Raw genomic sequence first — 23,279 nt, forward strand, 5'->3', positions numbered from 1 at the left:
TGCAGTAAGGCACACGTCTGTTCAGAGTTGATTCTTACGCAAATAAAAGGTGATGGGTGTATTTGAAAGGCTAATGTATTACAAAGCACTTATGCTTCCTACGCCCTGCCGGCCCAGGTGTCATGGTTTTTCGTGTGACCGTCTATAGCCGCTGTCTTGTTGCCCGGTTTGATAACAACGAAACAATGTCCTCTCGTACTGCCACTTCACATCATACTGTTGGACTATTGGCAATTTATTTGCAGTTAGCCTATCAGAACTCAAAAAATTCTCACGCATACTCACAAGTCTAAAATTCCATGTTGTCGAAATCACAAAACGTAATTCGGCGAAAGAACCTGATTTCACTGCAATCTTGTTGTCGTATTTCTTCTAAAATCAAATGGACCACACTGCCTTCAGGTAAGTCTAAATCTAAGACAGCATAGGAAATGCTAGTATTTTCAACGTACAGGCTATAATCCTCGTGTACTCCTTGCACCCCAAAACAGTATTCATTAACCAAACTTTCTTACTAGCGGACTCCGAGTCTTTCTTTAAGAATTAATTCATAAATCTCTAAAAGCGTATACCATTTCCGAACAGCGTCGACCAGTAGCGTGTTCAATTGACCTTTCATAAGTGACAAAATTGCTTGCAGTATAAATGACTGTAATAACTGCATTACTGAAGCTTGTTCCTCCAGCTCGCCGTCAATCGCAAGAAAGGTTCTTTTGGAAGTACCGATATCGATTGACAATGCCTCGTGCTCACTTAATATCGGCAATAAAGCATTCGCCAATTTATTAAAACCTTGTCAGATCTCAACCTAATCAGAAATTGATTGCTCATTAAGCCCTTGATCGTTCTGTAAGCTTTCCGAACTGCCGTAAGCCTGCCAGCTTAAAAGATCACACGTTGTTGCAAGGGATAGGAATCTGCTAGACTTTGTAGAAATTGTGAACGACCGGTTTCCTTTTCAAATATTAACAGATCCGTAATCCTACCAAAAAATGTTACCAGTGCACTTGATTTCGAAATTGTGTGAGCATGAAGCTTCCACTCGTTCTAAATTTTCGGTATTATCCCGGGCATGAGAAAACAGTTTCGTACAAGAGGCACAACCAGAACTCACCTCACTCAGAGTGTCCGTTGAGAGCTGTAACTGTCGATCTAACAGACTTCTTTCAACAAGTAAGGCAAGACCGCATGTTGCGCGTCCTGTCCTGATCTGACTCGATGCAGAGGGTACTCAACTGTGGCCCTGGGCAGCATGTTCTCCACGTCTCTCAGACGCTAAAAATATTTGGTCATGGGTTTCTGAGAGACTGCCTCACAGAAATTCGCCAGCCAGTATGATTAACGAACTTTGACACAGAGTTGTAGCACCGTGGAATTATCCATATTCGTCATCCAACCACAGTATGACTCGATGTGCAGCCACGTTACAGTCATTGGCGGCTCTGTGTACTACATTTTGTACCTTGAATACCCCCAAATCACTCATAATGTTATTTGTACTTTGATACTTCTATAGCGACTATGTACAATAAATAAAAAAAATCGCTATGGGCTTTCTTTTCTGGTGTGTTGCAACTGTATTGGCCAGCAGTATACATAGATGTGACAAAAGTCGTAGAGGTACCTCCTAATATTGTGTCGGACCTCCTTTTGCGCGGCTTACTGCAGCAACTCGACTTTGCGTTGACTCAGCAAGTCATTGGAAGTCGCCCGCGATATACTGAATCAAGCTGCTTCAAAGTCCGTCCATAATTTCGAAACTATTGCCAGTACAGGATTTTGTGGACGAACTCACCTCTCGATTATGCCCCATAATAGTTCGATGGAAGTCGTGTCGGGCGATCAAGGTGTCCAAATCAATCGCTCGAATTGTCCAGAATGTTCTTCAAACCAATTGTGAGCAATGGTGGTCCGGTAAGATGGCGCACTGTCATCCATAAAAACTCCAAAGTTATTGACGAACATGAAGTCCATGAATGGCTGCAAACCGTCTGCAAGTAGCCACCACACACAGCCATTTCCAATCAATGATCGGTTGAACTAGATGAGAGGACCCAGCCCACTCCATATAAACACAGCACACGCCATTATAGTCCCACCTCTAGCTTGCACGGTGCCTTGTTGTCAACCTGATTCCAGAGCTTCGTGGGGTCTGCGCCACACTTGAACCCTACCATCAGCTCTTGCCAACTGAAATGGGAACACATCTGACCAGTCCACTGGGTTCCAATCGTCTATCGTCCAACCGATATGTTCAGCAGCCCAGATATGGCGCTGCAAGCGATGTCATGGTTAGAGAACTGACTTCCTCGGTCGTCTGCTGCCATAGCCCATTAACGCCGAATCTCGCCATTCTGACCTATTGGATGCGTTCGTCGCACGCCCCACATTAATTTCTACGGTCCCCCGCGCAGTGTTGCTTCTTTATTGACACGCACAACTCTAATCAAACGCCACTGCTCTCGGTCGTCAAGTGAAGCCTTAGGCCAGTGTGTAGTCCTTAGCGAAAGGTAATGGCTGACATGTGGTATTCTCGGCACACTCTTGACACTGTGGATATTGGAATACTGAGTTCCCTAAAGATTCCAAAATGAAATATACTATGTGTCCAGCTCCAACTACATTCCACATTCAGTCTGTTAATCCCGTCATGCGACTATAATCACGTCGGAAACCTTTTCACATGAAGCACCTGAGCCCAAGTGACCTCCACCAGTGCACTGCTCTCTTATAACTTAGGTACGCGATACTGCCACTGTTGTGGCGTAACAAGCTAGTCACGCCACACTGAGGAGGAAGCCGAAAGGCACGCGTACACACACGCCGACTGGCGTCAAGTCTGGAACAGGATACGTTATGACTGCTATAAAGAAAATACGTAGCTCTGGAATATACTTAACTTTTAACGCTTCCTTTGGTACATCTCTCTTGACTATACAAATGAGACTCGTAATATACATGCACTGTTACAATTGGCGCCTTGCTAAGTCGTAGCCATTAACTTAGCTGAAGGCTATTCTAACTGTCTCTCGGCAAATGAGAGCAAAGGCTTCGTCAGTATAGTCGCTAGCAACGTCGTCGTACAACTGGGCGAGTTCTCGTACGTCTCTCGAGACCTGCCGTGTGGTGGCGCTCGGTCTGCGATCACACAGTGGCGACACGCGGGTCCGACATGTACTAATGGACCGCGGCCGATTTAAGCTACCACCTAGCAAGTGTGGTGTCTGGCAGTGACACCACAGCCACCTTCTGTATAGGTGAATATCACTGTCACATGACTTTCGTCATCTCAGTGTACTACTTTCAACCGCCAGAGGAAACATGGTCTATCAGTCTTGCGAAGCTCATTTTGAATTATGTCATTAATTTACTGTAATTACTAGAAAGATTCGTATTCTACATAATTAATTTTAGCAAGTACTACAAGCAAATACTTCGAATCTGTAGATACCAGGTATGGCTATAAAATATCAGCACTGATACAGTCACAGAGTAAGTACACATGCACCAAAGATGAACGAACAATAGCTGTGAAGCGTGAAGATCTCTCAGTCGAATGGGGCATTTCTTATGTCCGTGGCCGTGAACTACGTTTGTGAAAGAGATTTTTTTGCCGGAAGAACGATAAGTGTAAAAGAGAGCAATGACCTGTCGTGAAGTTTCACATTAAAGTTGTAAAAATTGCTGCTGAAATCTGTCTTTTAATGAAAGAAGTGTACGGGGAAGATTGTTTATCACGCAGGCGAGTTTTTGAGTTGTTCAAGAGCTTCCAAGATCTCGAGAAGAAGAAGGTGACTCACGCCTGAGACGCCCTCGATCATAAAAAAAAAGGTTGAACATATCGGGAAAGTATGTAATATGATTCGATCTGACGCATGGTTGAGTATTCGATCGATTGCTGAAACTGCGGGAATTGATAAGTAGCGCCTAAGGCAAATATTTTCATAACCAATTTAACTTGAAATGGAAATGGAAATTTGTGGTATGGTCTTATGGGACCAAACTGCTGAGGTCATCGGTCCCTAAGCTTACTGACTACTTAATCTGACTTAAACTAACTTACGTTAAGGACAACCCACACGTCCATGCTCGAGGGAGTACTCGAACCTACGACGGGGGGAGCCGATTTAACTTGAGAGAAGTGTGTGCGAAACTAGTCATGAAAAAATTTCTCACCATGGAACAGAAACAAGCTCCTTAAACTGTTCCTTACGACACTTTGAATACCACTTAAAATGATCCTAATTTATTGGAAAGAGTGGTAAGATGTGACAAATCTTAGATTTTCACTTATGATGCAGAAACTAAGCCTTTATCCATGTATAGGAGGGGCCCCAACTTCACCGAGAGCGAAAAAAGCTCGAAAGCACAAATTAAGATTCAAGGCGATGACGGTTGTTTTTTTTTCAAAATTTGTGTAATTTTGTATATTCACAGAGTTTCTGAAAGTCAAACTATTAGTCAACGTTCGGTGAGAAAATAAACAATCAATCACTGGAATTGTATATGAAGTCATGGGTTCTCCATCAAGACAATGCACGGCTGCACGGCTTCGTATCGCATTGGCTGTTACAAGATTCATAGCAAACATCAGCATCCCAGTGTTAGACCACCCACCTTATTCGCCTGACCTAGTGCCACGTGACATTTATCTATTTCCCAAGGTCAAATTTCCATTAAAAGGAACAAGATTGTAGTCCACTGAAGCAGTGAAAGAAAAAGCGGGACGCGTCATCGAGGACCACAAAAAGGAGGACTTACACCATTCTCCATCAATGGAAAATTCACATGGAGTTTTGTAGGGGTAGAGGTGGAGAGTATATTGAGGATGGCAATAACTAAATGAATTTTTGAAATAAAACGATTTACAGCAATAATCCCTTTATTCTATAGCCATAACTCTTATAGTGGAAGCTACTTGGCAGGGCTGCAGAACTTAGAATCACGCATCCTATAAATAGCAGTACAGAAACATAATTTGCAGTAGCTAGTGGTAGTTGGGTTTATGACTGCTAGCTCTGAGTCCTGCATGAGTTGTTAACTCCGTCTGCGGTGGCATAATAGGTTGTAATCTGGGCTCCTGCACCTTTAAGTGGTTGCCAGTTGGTAATGAGTTGCGAACTGCTGTTTCTGGAAACTGCAGAACTTGGAGACGCTCTGAGTACCATCTGGACTGTAGCCAGACTGGCTCCCTGTGAGGATCTTATCTAAGTCGCTAGAAGTGAGCGAGGCGCGGAAAAGAACGTGACTCCTTCCAAACCTCTTTAAGTAGGGGCGTCATTCTGCTGCAGTTCGCCGTACTGTTACTTACGGAAACGTTGCCTAAGATTCTGTCTGTGGCATTAGTCATAAGAAAACAAATGTTCATTATTTAACTAGCGTATAAGCCCTAGATAATAGTAGCAAATTGAAAAAATAGAATCGACTTAATTCACGAAACATATCATTTCATGTAGTTTTGAAGAACAAAGCCAGATTATGATAGTAGAATTAACAGCAATTTTCGTGGCGCTTAAATACGCTTCCAAAAAAGCTGATCTGAAGATCACCAATTAAAAGAAATGACGCAACCGAAATCTTACGCAAAATCTTATGTGTAACGTGATCCACTGTGTTGAGTACTTGAAGGAGAGGAAAAGTAAAAGTTCGTTAGGGATTTTACCGGAGACGAAATAGGTGACATGAAAGGAGCAGTTACCGCGAGAAATCAGAAGTACGCCTTCGTCGTGCTACAATTTTGAGCCGGCCGCTGGTGGCCGAGCGGTTCTGGCGCTACAGTCTGGAACCGCGCGACCGCTACGGTCGCAGGTTCGAATCCTGCCTCGGGCATGGATGTGTGTGTTGTCCTTAGGTTAGTTAGGTTTAAGTAGTTCTAAGTTCTAGGGGACTTATGACCTCAGCAATTGAGTCCCATAGTGCTCAGAGCCATTTTTTGCAATTTTGATGCACTAGTTTGTATATCTTCTCTGCCTCTGTAGCCGAGTAGTAAGCATGATCGACTGCCATTCAGGTTCGATTGCTGGTACTAACAGGGATTTTTCCTTGGTGTGAGGCCTGGAAAGGGTGTAGTCAGCATCTGATGTCAATTGAGGATCTACTTGGCCGAGTAATAGCGGCTGCAAGTCAGGAAAATTGACGAGGGCAGAGTCAGTGATGTGCTGACCCCACGCACCTCCATACCGCATCCAAGGACGCCATTAGCAGAGGATATACGGCAGTCGGCCGGTACCGATGGCCCCAGCACTGCCTGTGGCTTACTTATGTTTTTCTACGTCTGCTACTGCGCTTCGATTTCGTAATCCACTTCAAGGGAACGAACGTTAAGAAACAAGGAGTATAACATAGTAATTATCAACAAAAAATTTAAAAAAACGAGAGAAACAGCGTTTAAGTACTTCCTACATATGTACTATTTTAGACTTAGCCTGTCGCTTTCTTTGTCCTCTAACGTTAGTTTCAATATAAATTTTAAAATATATTGTTTACATATTTATGATAAAGCAGCGTGAGTCAGCAAGTCACATTTTTTGTAAGTGCGAGAAAGTGTACAACAACCCTGTCTTAGTTGTTTTTAAATTTCCATTGAGTGTAAGACCTTCTTCATTCGAAATGAAACACGTTGCCACTTCACAACTCAAAATAAATGGAAGTGCCGTGTGGGTAGGGCCTCCCGTCGGGTAGACCGTTCGCCTGGTGCAAGTCTTTCGAGTTGACGCCACTTCGGCGACTTTAAATTTGGAAGAATGTGTAAAGTTAACACGAATTTTAGCGTTAATATGTCATCAGCTTGCCACAATGACAAACTTAAACCACGGGCATAGCAGAAAAATATTATCAGTATGGAAGTGGATATAAAAGAGAACATAGGAATAATTTAGTTTCTAAAAATTACCCTCAGAGAATTCAGAGGATGAGCTGCTTGCCCATTACTTTAATAATCGACATTAATGATTCCTATTTGAAACAAAATAGGAATATTCGAGAGGGCACCTTCTATGGCATCAGCAGCAATACTGACAACAAAACTAACAAATGGTCGTTGATTATAAAGAACAGTAACCTACTATGTTGCCCGCTTGGCTAGCCGCGCGATCTGACGCGCTGCTTCCCGAGCGGGAATGCGTGCCCGTTCCCGGCACAAATACGCCCAACGGATTAGTGTCGAGATCCGGTGTGCCGGTCAGCCTGTGGATGGTTCTTAAGGCGGTTTTCCATCTATCGCGGCGAATGCGGGCTGGATCTCCTTGTTCCGCCTCAGTTGCACTATCTCGGCGATTGCTGCGCAAACACTGTCACCATGTACGCGTACACCATAATTACTCTACCACGCAAACATTTGACTTACGCTCGTCTGGTATGAGACGTTCCATGGGGATGGGGTGGGAGGGGGGAGGGGAGGTTCAAAATGGTTCAAATGGCTCTGAGCACTATGGGACTCAACTGCTGAGGTCATTTGTCCCCTAGAACTTAGAACTAGTTAAACCTAACTAACCTAAGGACATCACAAACATCCATGCCCGAGGCAAGATTCGAACCTGCGACCGTAGCGGTCTTGCGGTTCCAGACTGCAGCGCCTTTAACCGCACGGCCACTTCGGCCGGCTGGGGGAGGGGAGGGGAAGGCGGCATGTCCACTAGGGGCCGAACCGCACAGTAACCCTGGATTCGGCTTGGGGCGGCGGTGGGGTGGGTGTATTGCTGTGGCTTGTTGTGGGGTTGTGAACCACTGAGGGCTATGGCGAGACGGAGCCTCTCCATCGTTTCTAGGTTCCCTGTTTAACACAAGCAATACACAAAGTATTATGTTCCTATGAAATGATTACAGCTTAAATAAGTTCGCCATATGGCTTCTAAAGCTTCTTCAGTAAGAGAAAAAATAAGAAGAAAACAGGGTACATCACTCGCCGAGAGTTGAAAGTTTATGCCATCATTGGTGTGGAGGAAAATGAAGGCAATATCTTTGATGGATGAAAGATTCTAAAATTGCGCTTACAATGACTCCATACAAGACTCACAGATATCGAATGATAAGGAAATTAATAGATAATGAAACGACTCAAATTCTCAGATCTTAATGAAAAAAAAATGATGTCATTCAAACGCAAAAGTAACTGGCACGGTACCAATCACAAAATGGCAAACTACATGAACTTCATGACACTTTCGTCAGAGGAATATTTACGGTACAGTAAGTACTGTCGTGAAAAGAATATTTATGGTGAATGCAGTCATAGATATAGTACCTTATTTTCCTTTGTTTTAATTTTTTTAAATTTTAATTTATGGCATCATTGACGACGTAGACCATGAACTTATCGTGCCTCATTATTATTGTGAGAGAAGTATCACGACTAAAATTTCTCTAAGGTAAAGAGTTATTAAGCGTACGTTACGCACAAGGATAGAATAATGAGGAAGAATTTCATTATTCAGGAAGAAGGGTCGAACGAAACAATACACCGACCACATGTGAGACACCAGTTCTGCAGGAAACCCCATAGCACTGAATGTTTTCCAGATGTAGTTAGAAGTAAACTACCCTGCGACTGAATATCGGGTTTACTCTGTCTCAAACTCATCATCGTATTACACCAGTCGCACATCTCGGTGACCGGGAGTACAAATCACCATCAAATTAGCTGCTGAAGAAATAGTCAACATGAGCTGCATCGCTTTAGCAAATCGCTTCGTCGTTAGTACTGTCACTGGCGCAGAGAACATTCCATCCTAGTGAAAATAAATGACACTGTTCATCCTCAAAATAGTGAGCTGTCAAAACATTGAAGTCGATAAACTCGCATTTTGGAGCCATGGCTAATCCAGTGGTTTTCCTAAATCGAAAAATATGTCGAAAGTGGAGCTTTAATCTTCGTAGACGACTCGGCACTATCCTTGTCCATTCTGACCTTGAGCTCCCTCTCGAACGACCATAACGTCTTCGTTGCGCTATGTTCTAAGTTACCATTCACTTACTACACAGCAATGTCGGGGATAATGATGGTACTGTAAACTATTTATTAAACTGGGTACACAGCCTTTACTCGTAAATATATTTCGTGCGTACAAATTTCGCAATTGAGTTAGCAGTGCCATTTCGCAGCTAGCAAACATGTGTAGCATTTCAAACTTTGCTAATCAAATATGTTCGCAACTGGAGTAATCAGCGAAGCAGAACCTCCTGAGGAGTGAACACGCATACGTGTGTGTGTGTGTGTGTGTGTGTGTGTTGGGAGAAGTGGGTGAGGAAAGATATGGTGTGAATGGCTGCGAGCGTGAACTCCAGCAGTACAATCTCGCCGGGAATTGGACTGCAGCGGGTTTCCCATCAGCATGCGGGTGGTCTGTGGTGTGTGTGTGTGTGAGCTCGCCTCCCTGGCGGTTTGACGAGTATGCTGCTCTCCAGACGCGCTCCACAGAAATCCATTAACGCCGACTCGCGCGGGGGCCCCGCGGTCCCTCGAGTCAAGCGTTCCGCACGGCACAATGCCGCCGCCGATTACATCGTTAGCTGGATAGTGCCTCCGTTTGTGAAATGCGACCGCAGGAATAGAACAATGCCGATTTAGCCGACAACTCAACAACCACTCTTGTTACCGATTGTGTTGTTTACAGTACTTGTGTCTGCACCTTCACATCAGCTCTGCTTCAAATGCAGCACTGTTTTCTTACCTTCATGCTGAAGTATCTCCTCCTTTCTTGTTTCTATCGAAGTCACCCTTGATCAACACTTTCTCTCCTCCATTTACTCCCCGCAGTGACTTGTGATCAAGAACGTCACTTTTCATACTATAGTGGAGGTGATGAGCTTCATAACTAGTTCCTAGTTTAATATGCTACAAGAGGGATTTCTACATCTACATCTACATCCAGAGTTATACTGAAAACAAAGTAGTCACAGCTGGAAAGTTACTTTTATTTAAAAATAGCGCTTTTCGCCATGATAAGGTATCCAGATGGCAGTTATAAGAGTCCAGGGGCATGTAAGGGAAACAGTGGTTGGGAAGGGAGTGCGATAGGGTTGCAGCCTATCCCCGATGTTATTCAATCTGTATATTGAGCAAGCAGTAAAGGTAACAAAAGAAAAAATTGGAATTAAAATCCATGGAGAAGAAATAAAAACTTTGAGGTTCGCCGATGACATTGTAATTCTGTCAGAGACTGCAAAGGACCTGGAAGAGCAGCTGAACGGAATGGACAGTGCCTTGAAAGGAGGATATAAAATGAACATCAACAAAAGCAAAAAGAGGATAATGGAATGTAGTCGAATTAAATCGGGTGATGCTGAGGGAATTAGATTAGGAACTGAGACGCTTAAAATAGTAAACTAGTTTAAGTGTCAGGAAGTCGTTTCTGAAAGTATTTGTATGGAGTGTAGAAATGTATGGAAGTGAAATACAGACGATAAACACATTAGACAAGAAGAGAATAGAAGCTTATGAGACGTGGTGCTATAGAAGAATGCTGAAGATTAGATGGGTAGATCACATAACTAATGAGGGGGTATTGAATTTGTGGCACAACTTGACTAGAAGAAGGGATCCGTTGGCAGGGCATATTCTGAGACATCAAGGGATCCCCAATTTAGTATCGGAGGGCAGCGTGGAGGGTAAAAATCGTAGCTTAGAGGGAGACCAAGAGATGAATACACTAAGCAGATTCAGAAGGATGTAGGCTGCAGTAGGTACTGGGAGATGAAGAAGCTTGCACTGGATAGAGTAGCATGGAGAGCTGCATCAAACCAGTCTCTGGACTGAAGACCACAACAACAAGAAGATATCATCAGATTATCTGAAAGGAAAAAGTTAGCTAATTAAATAACTGTCCTATAGACGAGGTGTGTCCAACCTTATAGCTTACCTGGGCCACACAAAAAGAAGACGGGTATGTTTGGGCCGCGCATAATATATACCTAACACTAACAATAATCACAGAGGAAAAAGAACGGGATGGACCAATGACAGAATAGTATTTTGTGGTGGGAGTTCCAGAGAAAATATACAGTTTATGATAACCTCACGTAAGCGGAGTTTTATGGAAGCTTTCTTTTTCCGACTGTGAGAAAGATACTCACTTCTTGGCCCACGTTGATACTTCCCTTAGAACGAACGTGGCCTGCAGGCCTTGGGTTGGACACCTCTGCTATAAACATTTTGGGTTGGACACCCCTGCTATAAATATTATAGGGCACGGTTCTAATCTGAGCCAAAAATTTAATTCAAACCGTAATCAATACGCCTAAGACTGCCAAACAAAATTCATTGCGCCAGTTACCAAAGCTCTATGACAACCACATACACATCGACTGGATAAATATCTGGTTGCAGAATAACTAAGTGGAACTGTGGGAACCTAGACGGACAAATTTCGTAAATCAACTCACAGCCACAACGTAAATGAGATCTGACAGACTGATAAAGGTAACCAACAAAGAATTACCAATACCTTAGAACTGGTATAGCAGCTAGTAGAGCCAGCGTAGCCTCACCGGTACATTATATTGGCATAGATGCCAAACAGCTGGATCAACTAATCGGCAGTGGCAATAGATTTACTAACAGGTTGATGACAATTTATATCTGCACTGATAAGATGGAAACACAACGGATGGCGCTAGTATTTTAAGTTATAGACAATGATAATATGGCACTAATTAACCTATATGCCACAGGAGGGGTTAAAGTAGATTATAATCAAAATTGAAATGTAACCAAAACTAAAGTTATTGAACAGGTACTTGGGGTCACTCAAACCATATGCAGTACTATGATACTTATAGTAGATGCTAGGTATACAGTACTGCAGTAACCGCCGGTATTAACAAAAGTTAGCCAGCATGAAGAACATGGAAGATCATGCACTCCATCTCGCTTTCCGCATCCTTTTACCTTCTCATCTGGGTTCTCTACCGTCTCAACAAGTTGTCACTCCGTTCTCACCCACATCGAACAGGTCACTAACGCACTCTGTTTGGTGGCACTCGATCTGGGGGTAAGCCAGTTCGAATCCTGGTGGTGGAAAAAATTTTCACTCTTAGTATTTGGCCGGCAAGAGGATGAGAAATGATAGCATATAGCCCCTGGTCACCAGATTTTGCGCCATGTCTACATCTACATCTACATTTATAATCCGCAAGCCACCCAACGGTGAGTGGCGGAGGGCACTTAACGTGCCACTGTCATTACCTCCCTTTCCTGTTCCATTCATGTATGGTTCGCGGGAAGAACGACTGCCGGAAAGCCTCCGTGCTCGCTCTAATCTCTCTAATTTTACATTCGTGATCTCCTCGGGAGGTATAAGTAGGGGCAAGCAATACATTCAATACCTCATCAAGAAACGCACCCTCTCGAAACCTGGCGAGCAAGCTACACCGCGATGCAGAGCGCCTCTCTTGCAGAGTCTGCCACTTGAGTTTGCTAAACATCTCCGCTCTTCTTTGGATCTTCTCTATCTCCTCTGTCAACCCGACCTGGTACGGATCCCACACTGATGAGCAATACACAAGTATAGGTCGAACGAGTGTTTTGTAAGTCACCTCCTTTGTTGAAGGACTACATTTTCTAAGAACTCTCCCAATGAATCTCAACCTGGCACCCACCTTACCAAAAATTTATGTTATTTGATCATTCCACTTCAAATCGTTTCGCACGCATACCCCCAGATATTTTACAGAAGTAACTGCTACCAGTGTTTGTTCCGCTATCATATAATCATACAACAAAAGATCCTTCTTTCTATGTATTCGCAATACACTACATTTGTCTATGTTAAGTGTCAGTTGCCACTCCCTGCAGCAAGTGCCTATCCGCTGCAGATCTTCCTGCATTTCGCTGCAATTTTCTAATGCTGCAACTTCTCTGTACACTACAGCATCATCCGCGAATAGTCTTATGGAACTTCCGACACTATCTTCTAGGTCATTTATATATACTGTGAAAAGCAATGGTCCCATATCACTCCCCTGTGGCACGCCAGAGGTTACTTTGTCTGTAGACGTCTCTCCATTGAGAACAACATGCTCTGTTCTGTTTGCTAAAAACTCTTTAATCCAGCCACACAGCTGGTCTGATATTCCGTAAGCACCTGGTTTGAAGACCAAATTCCTCCACAGTTTCTCAATAAGTGAGGGCATGTGACACAACTGATGGTGATCCATACATAAGATGTGAATGTTAAATGTGGTGGTATTTGCAAGGCGTAGGCTATCTGTTGTCAAGGGTTTCACCCTCACCCTTCTCCCATCATCATCATCATCATCATCATCATACAACATAAACATTACACTACACTCCTTAAAAATACACACACACACAGTATATAAATATAGAATTCAACAAGTCATAATGGAGCATGTTGCAAATAAAAAAACAAAACCCACATCTTCTGCATATCCTATACTGTCCACAAACCAGATTCCAATCACACCATTGTCCTCCCTCTGATCACCAAACCTGGTGTGCTGCCGCACCTTCACGAAAATATACCCCTGTACCTGTACCTACAAACACTCCATAGCCTATCCAAATTCAGCTTTAACCAACTTCCAGACAACGAGATGCGACTCGATATTAATCCCTCCAATCAAGTTTAACCCATCCCACTCCACATCACGACCCCTCTCCCTTCCCTCTCCACCCACTCCCATTCTTTTTCTCTTGCAAGCACTGCCCTACCAACACGACACCACTACTTCTCGTCATCTTCTGCCTTTCCCACCGACTGTACAAAAAGAAGTGTTAGCTATGATTAACTTACACTCTGTACAAAATTCTACCAAGCGGCTTCCTCTTTCATTCCTTACCCTCAGTCCACATTCACCTACTACTTTTCCTTCTCTTCCTTTTTCTGCTACGTAACACCATTCTTGCGTGTGTGTAAAGCTCACTATCGTCAATAAGGAATTGTTGAAGAAAAAAATGCGGTGCATTACTTTCTGGGCAACTCTCGTAGTATTACATGAGCTTAAATGCGTTCCGGAACCTGTACAGAAAATTGGAATAGAGATCAACACAAACACCATTTCCGTCCTTTTTATTGCTCACAAAAACCACACATTGCACCTTCAGAGGTGGTGGTCCAGATTGCTGTTCACGCCGGTACCTCTAATACTCAGTAGCGCGTCTTCTTGCATTGATGCATGCCTGTATTCGTTGTGGCAGACTATCCACAAGTTCATCAAGGCACTGTTGGTCCAGATTGTCCCACTCCTCAATGGCAATTCGGCGTAGATCGCTCAGAGTGGTTGGTCGGTCACGTCGTCCATAAACAGCCCTTTTCAATCTATCTCAGGCATGTTCGGTAGGGTTCATGTCTGGAGAACTTGCTGGCCATATGCGACACTCATCGGTGAAGAGAACGTGATGCAAATCTTGAGCAGTCCATTCGGCATGTTGATGGCCCTATCTGTGCCGCGCTGCATGGTGTCGTGGTTACAAAGATGGACCTCGCCATGGACGTCGAGAGTGAAGTTGCGCAGCATGCTGCCCATTGCGCACAGTTGGAGTCGTAACACGACGTACTGTGGCTGCACGAAAAGCGTTATTCAACTTGGTGGCGTTGCAGTCAGGGTTCCTCCGAGCCATATTCCGTAGATCCACTGCAGTAGTAGATCTTGGGTGGCCAGAGTGAGGCATGTCATCGACAGTTCCTTTCTCTTTGTATCTCCTCCACGTCCGAACAACATTGCTTTGGTTCACTCCGAGACGCCTGGACACTTCCGTTGTTTAGAGCCCTTCCTGACACAAAGTAACAATGCGGACGCGATCTAAGCAGGCTCAAACATGGTAATTGGATGTCTCTATAGGCCCCCAGGCTCAGCAGCTGGAGAACCGACTCGTGGCGATAACATATTGGACCTTATGGTGACAAACAGACCCGAACGATTTGAAACAGTTAACGCAGAACAGGGAATCAGCGATCATAAAGCGGTTACAGCATTCGACGATTTCAGCCATATATAGAAATATTAAAAAAGGTAGGAAGAAATTTCTTTTTAGCAAAAGTGACAAAAAGCAGATTTCAGGGTATTTGACAGATCGACACCAAAGTTTTATCTCAAGCACAAAAAAAAAATTGTTCAAATGGCTCTGAGCACTATGCGATTTAACTTCTGAGGTCATCAGTCGCCTAGAATTTAGAACTAATTAAACCTAACTAAGGACATCACACACATCCATGACTGAGGCAGGATTCGAACCTGCGACCGTAGCGGTCGCTCGGTTCCAGACTGTAGCGCCTAGAACAGCACGACCACTCAAGCCGGCTATCTCAAGTACAGATAGTGTTGAGGATCAGTGGACAAAGTTCAAAACTATAGTAAAATATGTATTAGATGAGTATGTGCCAAGCAAGATCGTAAGAGATGGTAAAGAGCCACCGTGGTACAACAACCGAGTTAGAAAACTGCTACGGAAGCAAAGGGAACTTCACACCAAAATAAACATAGCCAAAGCCTTGCAGACAGACAAAAATTACACGAAGCGAAATGTAGTGTGAGGAGGGCTATGCGAGAAGCGTTCAATGAATTCGAAAGTAAAGTTCTATGTACTGACTTGGCAGAAAATCACAAGAAATTTTGGTCTTATTGTATGTAGGCTGTTTAGGTTTTTTTTTTTATTGGTAACGCCACCTCTGTATGAAAATCACTGGCTGTGCTGTGTGCAGTCTGTGGCTGCTTTGCATTGTTGTAATACTCGCCATTGTAGTGTTAGGCTGCTGGCTGTGAACAGCGCGTAGCGTTGCGCAGTTGGAGTTGAGCACCCAGCAGTGGTGGATGTGGGGAGAGAGATGGCGGAGTTTTGAAATTTGTCATGAACTGCTATATGTATTATGACTATTAAGGTAAATACATTGTTTGTTCTCTATTAAAATCTTTCATTTGCTAACTATAACTATGCCTATCAGTAGTTAGTGCCTTCAGTAGTTTGAATCTTTTATTTAGCTGGCAATAGTGGCACTCGCTTTATTGCAGTAGCTCGAGTAACCAAGATTTTTGTGAGGTAAGTGATTTGTGAAACGTATAGGTTAATGTTAGTCAGGGCCATTCTTTTGTAGGGATTTTTGAAAGTCAGATTGCGTTGCGCTAAAAAAATATTGTGTGTCAGTTTAAGCACAGTCGTGTATAATTTATCAAAAGGGGACATTTCATTATGTCAAAGCCGTAGGTGGATCAAAACAAAATGTCCAGACACTCTGTGACAAAAATGGTACTGAAACAGAGGATGACAGACTAAAGGCCTAAATATTAAATGTCTTTTACCAAAGCTGTTTCACAGAGAAAGACTGCACTGTAGTTCCTGCTCTAGATTGCCGCATAGATGACGAAATGGTAGATATCGAAACAGATGACAGAGGGATAGAAAAACAATTAAAATCGCTCAAAAGAGAAAAGACCCGCTGGACCTGATGGGATACCAGTTCGATTTTACACAGAGTACGCGAAGGAACTTGCCCCCCCCCCCCCTCCTCCCTTCTTACAGTGGTGTACTGTAGGTCTCTAGAAGATCGCAGCGTTCCAAAAGATTGGAAAAGTGCACAGGTCATCCCCATTTTCAAGAGGGGACGTCGAACAGATGTGCAGAACTATAGACCTATATCTCTAACGTCGATCAATTGTAGAATTTTGGGATACGTATTATGTTCGAGTATAATGACTTTTCTGGAGACTAGAAATCTACTCTGTAGGAATCAGCATGGGTTTCGAAAAAGACGATCGCGTGAAACCCAGCTCGCGCTATTCGTCCACGAGACTCAGAGGGCCATAAACACGGGTTCCCAGGTAGATGTCGTGTTTCTTGACTTCCGCAAGGCGTTTGATACAGTTCCCCAGTCATTTAATGAACAAAGTAAGAGCATATGGACTATCAGACCAATCGTGTGATTGAAGAGTTCCTAGATCGCAGAATGTCATTCTCAATGGAGAGAAGTCTTCTTAAGTAAGAGTGATATCAGGTGTGCCGCAGGGGAGTGTCGTAGGACCGTTGCTGTTCTCAATATATATAAATGACCTTGTGGATAACATCGGAAGTTCACTGAGGCTTTTTGCGGATGATGGTGTGGTATATCGAGATGTTGTAACAATGGAAAATTGTACTGAAATGCAGGATGATCTGCAACGAATTGACGCATGGTGCAGGGAATGGCAATTGAATCTCAATGTAGACAAGTGTAATGTGCTGCGAATACATAGAAAGATAGATCCTTTGTCATTTAGCTACAATATAGCAGGTCAGCAACTGGAAACAGTTAATTCCATGAATTATCTGGGAGTAAGCATTAGGAGTGATTTAAAATGGAATGACCATATAAAATTAATCGTCGGTAAACCAGATGCCCGACTGAGATTCATTGGAAGAATCTGAAGGAAATGCAGTCCGAAAACAAAGGAAGAAGGTTACAGTATACTTGTTCGCCCACTGCTTGAATACCGTTCACCGGTGTTGAATCCGTACCAGATAGGGTTGATAGAAGAGATAGAGAAGATCCAACGGAGAGCAGCGCGCTTCGTTACAGCATCATTTAGTAATCGCGAAAGCGTTACGGAGATGATATATAAACTCCAGTGGAAGACTCTGCAAGAGAGACGCTCAGAAGCTCAGTACGGGCTTTTGTTGAAGTTTCGAGAACATACCTTCACCGAGGAGTCAAGCAGTATATTCCTCCCTCCTACGCATATCTCGCGAACAGACCGTGAGGATAAAATGCCCACGCAGAGGCATAGCGACAATCTTTTTTTCCACGAACAATACGAGACTGGGAATAGAAGGGAGAACCGATAGAGGTGTTCAAGGTACCCTCCGCCACACACCGTCAGGTGGCTTGTGGAGTATGGATGTAGATGTAGATGTAGAATCATGGTACTGACCGTCTAGGTATAGTTGAACTACAGACAACACGAACCGTGTACCTCTTTCCTGGTGAAATGACTGGAACTCCGTCTAATAGGCGCTGCTCATGCGTGACTGGCAGGCCGCTGTGGTTGAGCGGTACTAGGCGCTTCAGTCCGGAACCGCGCTGATGCTACGGCCGCAGATGCGACTCCTGCCTCAGGGATGGATGTGTGTGATGTCCTTAGCTTAGTTAGGTTTAAGTAGTTCTAAGTATAGGGGACTGATGACATCAGATGTTACGTCCCATAGTGCTTAGAGCCATTTGAACCATGCGTGGTTGTTTACATCTTTGGGCGGGTTTAGTGACATCTCTGAACAGTCAAAGGGACTGTGCCTGTGATACAATATTCACAGTCAAGGTCTATCTTCAGGAGTTCTGGGAACTGGGGTGATGCAGAACTTTTTTGATGTGTGTTTTTTGGTCGACTCGGACGATTTGAGCTGTGTGCTAAAAAAGTCTTTTAGAAACTAACGAAATGTAGAATATGCTATCATCACATGCCCCGCTCTCCACAAACACCTCCTCATCGTTCCGTATCGAAACCACTGTTTATAATACAGTGCCACCTGGGTGAACGGACTGGGCGATATTAAATCATTTGGGCTATTAATGGTAGGATTTTTTTTAAAGAAATGGAGCTATCGCTATTTGGGCGATTTCTTGTTGATCAACGCGATTATTGGAAGGCATAGAGAAATTCAAATTTATTTTTAGGATTTTGTGACTCAATCTGTAAAAGAAAACCTTTATAGGTTGGCATATCAGATTAATACTTATGTCACATACTGAGCTGCATGGCCCATTGGCCGTGTAAAAAATTTAAGCTTCTAAGTCATTGCAATCAAAAGATACGGACATTTATTTCACATATTCGACACTCTCAAATACCCGATGGTCAAAATCTGTAGAGTATTTCCCGTTGACGTAGAATCATAAAATTGGGCAAGAAGCGAGGTCTCAAATTACAGGCCAAAGACTCGTTTGATGTAGCTCTCTAAGCTACTCTATCCTGTGCTAGCCTCTACATCTCCGAGTAACTAATTCAACCTACATCCTTCTGAATCTGCTTAGTGTATTCATTTCTTGGCCTCCCTCTACGATTTTTTACTCGTCACTCTTAACTCCAATACTAAATTGATGATCCCTTGATGCCCCAATGTGTCCTTCCAACCGATCCCTTCTTCTAGTCAAGTTGTGCCTTAAGTTCCTGTTCTGCCTAAATATTTTCAGTACCTTCTCATTAGTAATGTGATCTACCCATCTAATCTCCAGCATTCTTCTGTAGCACTATGTTTCATAAGCTTCTATCCTCTTCTTGTCTAATCTGTTTATCGTCTGTATTTCACTTCCATACACGGCTACACTCCATACAAATACTTTCAGGAAGGACTTCCTGACACTTAAATCTATAACTGTATGTTAACAAATTTCTCTTCTTCAGAAAGCTTTCCTTGACATATCAGCTACATTTTGTCTCCTCCCTACTTAGTCAATTCAATCTAATGATTTGGCAATTTATATCAAACATTTTTAACCTGGAAACCCATTCATCAAAATCATCAGCGTTCTTCCCGTTGACCTGGGATCATGAAATTTGCCAAGAAACAAGGGTTCGAAGTACAGGTAAAGGAAAACTTTCGAAAATCGTTCATATGTAATTATCTAACGCGAACAATTTTTTTTGTTATTTTTCCTTCTGTTTGATTCTGTAGATGAAAATTTAACAGTCAATGGGAACTGGAACTCGGTAGCAGAAAAAGGAAGAGAAGGAAAAGTAGAAGGTGAAAATGGACTGGAGGTAAGAAATGAAAGAGGAAGCAGCTTGGTTTAATTTTCTACAGAGCATAACTTAAGCATCGCTAACACTTCGTTTAAGAATCATGAAAGAATGTTTTATACGTGTAGGATACCTAGAGACCCCGGAAGGCTTCAGACTGATTATACAATGAAGAGAAAGAGATTTAGGAACCAGTTTTTAAATTGTAAGACACTTCCAGAGGCAGATGTGGACTCTGACCACAATTTATTGTTTATGAACTGAAGATTAAATCTGAAGAAACTTCAAAAATGTAGGAATTTAAGGAGATGGGACCTCGATATACTGAAAGAACCAGAGGCTGTAGAGAGTTTCAGAGGGAATATTAGAGAACGATTGACAAGAACATTGGAAAGGAATACAATAGAAGAAGAATGGTTAGCTTTGAGAGATGAAATATTGAAGGCAGTAGAGCATCAAGTAGGTATAATTATAAGGGCTAGCAGAAATCATCGGGTAACACAAGAGATATTGAAATTCACTGGTAAAGGAGAAAGTATAAAAATGCAGTAAATGAAGCTGGCGGAAAGGAATGCAAACATCTCAAAAATGAGGTCGACAAGAAATGGCTAAGCGGAAATGGCCAAAGGACAAATGTAAGGATGTACAAGCATATATCACTAGGGGTAAGATAGATTCCCCCTACAGGAAAATTAAAGAGACCTTTGGAACAAAGAGGGCCACTGTATGAGTATCAAGAGTTCAGATGGAAACCAGTCCTAAGCAACGAAAGGAAAGCATAAAGGTGGAAGGAGTATACAGACTATAGAGCGTGTATGCAAGGACGACGTACTTGAGGGCAGTTTATGGAAATGGAAGAGGATGAAGATGAGGTGGGAGATACGATACTTCGCGAAGAATTCGATGAGCACTGAAAGACTCAAGTCAAGACAAGGCCCCGAGTGTATACAACATTCCGTTAGAACTAATAATAGCCTTGGGAGAACCAGCCACGACAAAACACTTCCATCTGGTAAGCAAGATGTATGAGACAGGTGAAATACTCTCAGACTTCAAGAAGAATATAATAATTACAATTCCAAAGAAAGCAAGTACTGACATGTATGAAAATTAACGAACTATCAGTTTACGAAGTCACGGTTGCAAATTATTACCATGAATTCTTTACAGACGAATGGACAAACTGGTAGAAGCTGACATCGGGGAAGATCAATTCGAAGTCCGTAGAAATATAGGAACACGCGAGGCAATACTGACCCTACAACTTACCTTTTGGAGCTAGGATAAGAAAAGGTAAACATACATTTACAGCATTTTTAGACTTAGAGAAGGCTTTTGAGAATGTTTCCAGGAATACCGGTGACATTGTAATTCAATCAGAGACTGCAAAGGACTTGGAAGAACAGATGAACGGAAAGGAGAGTGACTTGAAAGGGGGTTAGAAGATGAACATAACAAAAGCAAAACAAGAATTTTGTATCGAAGTCGAATTAAATGAGGTGATGCTGAGGGATTTAGATTAAAAATTAGACATTTGAAGTAATAGATGAGTTTTGCTATTTGGGTAGCAAAATAACTGATGATGGTCGAAATAGAGAGGACAAAAAATGCAGCTGGCTATGGTAAGGAAAGCTTTTCTGAAAAAGAGAAATTTGTCAACATATAGTTATAGATTTAAGTGTCAGGAAGTCCTTCCTGAAAGTATTTGAAGAATGCTGAAGATTAGATGGGTAGATCACGAAAGTGATGAGAAGGTACTGAATAGAATTTGAGAGAAGAGGAACTTAAGGCACAACTTGACTAGAAGAAGGGATCGGTTGGTAGGACACATTGAGGCATCAAGGGTCCATCAATTTAGTATTGTAATTAAGAGTGAAGGGTAAAAATCGTAGAGGCAGGCCAAGAGTTGAATACACTAAGCAGATTCAGAAGGATGTAGGTTGGAGTAGTTACTCGGAGATGAAGAGGCTTGCACAGTATAGAGTAGCTTAGAGAGCTACAGCAAACCAGTCTTTGGCCTGAAGATCACAACAACAACACTTACGGATTAACAAGTTTTGGAATTTTCCCCTTACTTGTAATTTGAGACGTCGCTTTCTGCCAAATTTCATGATTCTACGTCAACGGGAAGTACTCTACAGATTTTGACCAGCGGGTATTTTGAGTTTCGAATACGTGAAATAAATTGCTGTATCTTTTGATTGCATTGAATTAGAAGCTTAAATTGTTTACACCGCAGAGGGACCATACAGCTCAGTATGTGACATAAGTATCAATCTGATAAGCCAACCTATAAAGGTTTTCTTTTTACATATTGAGTCACGGAACCCTAAAAATTAATTTGAATTTCTCTGCGCCTTCCAATAATGGTGTTGATCGACTAGAAATTTCCCAAATGGTGATAGCTCCCTCTGCGATTACAACTGTGCCCTAGGGAGGGACTCGAACTCGGAATTTCCATTGCCTTTCGTGGTCAATACACTTGCAGCCCGCAGTACGTGAAAGATTTATTCTAGAAACAATACTCCTAGGCTATGGCTAGGTCGCATCCTTTATTCCTAGAGAGATAATCCAGTAAGTTCAGCTGAGGAGCATTTTTGACGTTTGGAAGTATAGCTGTGAGTTCTGACTCGTTCCTAGATGGTCAGGAAGACCTCGTGTAGTATTACGCTTGTAACGTGCCAGGAGTTTCACTGCAACCACAGAGACTACTCTATGGAAGGAACAAAAACTTGTCCTGAAGGCGTACGTAGATAGCTTAAATATCTGAAGAAAGTTACTGTACAACTTGCCCACTATTCTACGGTGTAAAATATGGAATCCATGCCTAAGTAAATGTGCAGGAAAAACGATTCTTTGGACACGTGTTGGCTTTGTTAATGATACTACTCAATTGCTCAAGTCTAACGTTACCGTCACGAGCGAGCGAGGTAACGCAGTGGCTAGCACACTGCACTTCCATTCGTGAGGACGACAGTTTAAACTCGCGTCCGGCCTTTCTGATTTGGTTTTCCGTTTTTTCCCTAAAACGCTTCAGGAAAATGACGGGACGGTTTCTTTGAAAACGCACGGCCGATTTTTCTTCTCCCTACTTCCCTAATCCGTCTCCAATGACCTAGTTGACGAAGGGATGTTAAGAATTACTTTCCTCTTTCTCCTCGTCTTCCTCCTCCAAACGTTACGCTACGCAGTCAAAACGAGGCCAAGCAGTTTGACATTTCAAAAGCGATGGAGCAAGAAATCGGCGGTGTTGCTTGCTAACGACCCATCGCGGAGATTGCCTTAAACCACGGTAACCCTGCATCTAGATGGGGCAGCCGGCGACTGGACCATCACTCACCTGAATGTGAGCTGTGACATCGTCACTTCGCTCCAAGAACACCATCTCTTCTTCGGAAGAAAAACTTGTAGTGTACTCTTATGGAGATGACATAATAAGGGTAGTAGCCATGAAGAGCGCTGCTGCAAAGAAGGTTCAGGTGTTAGTCGCAAGCGATCGCCTGTCAGAAATAACTATTGCATGTCTAAATCAACGCGCTTAGAAAGAGATCACAGGAAATATCATAATTCTAAATGTGTTTACGGGTATATATACGAAACCAGCGCCGTAAGAAGCA

The sequence above is a fragment of the Schistocerca nitens genome, chromosome 8, assembly GCF_023898315.1.
Source record: "Schistocerca nitens isolate TAMUIC-IGC-003100 chromosome 8, iqSchNite1.1, whole genome shotgun sequence".
Lineage (NCBI taxonomy): Eukaryota > Metazoa > Arthropoda > Insecta > Orthoptera > Acrididae > Schistocerca > Schistocerca nitens.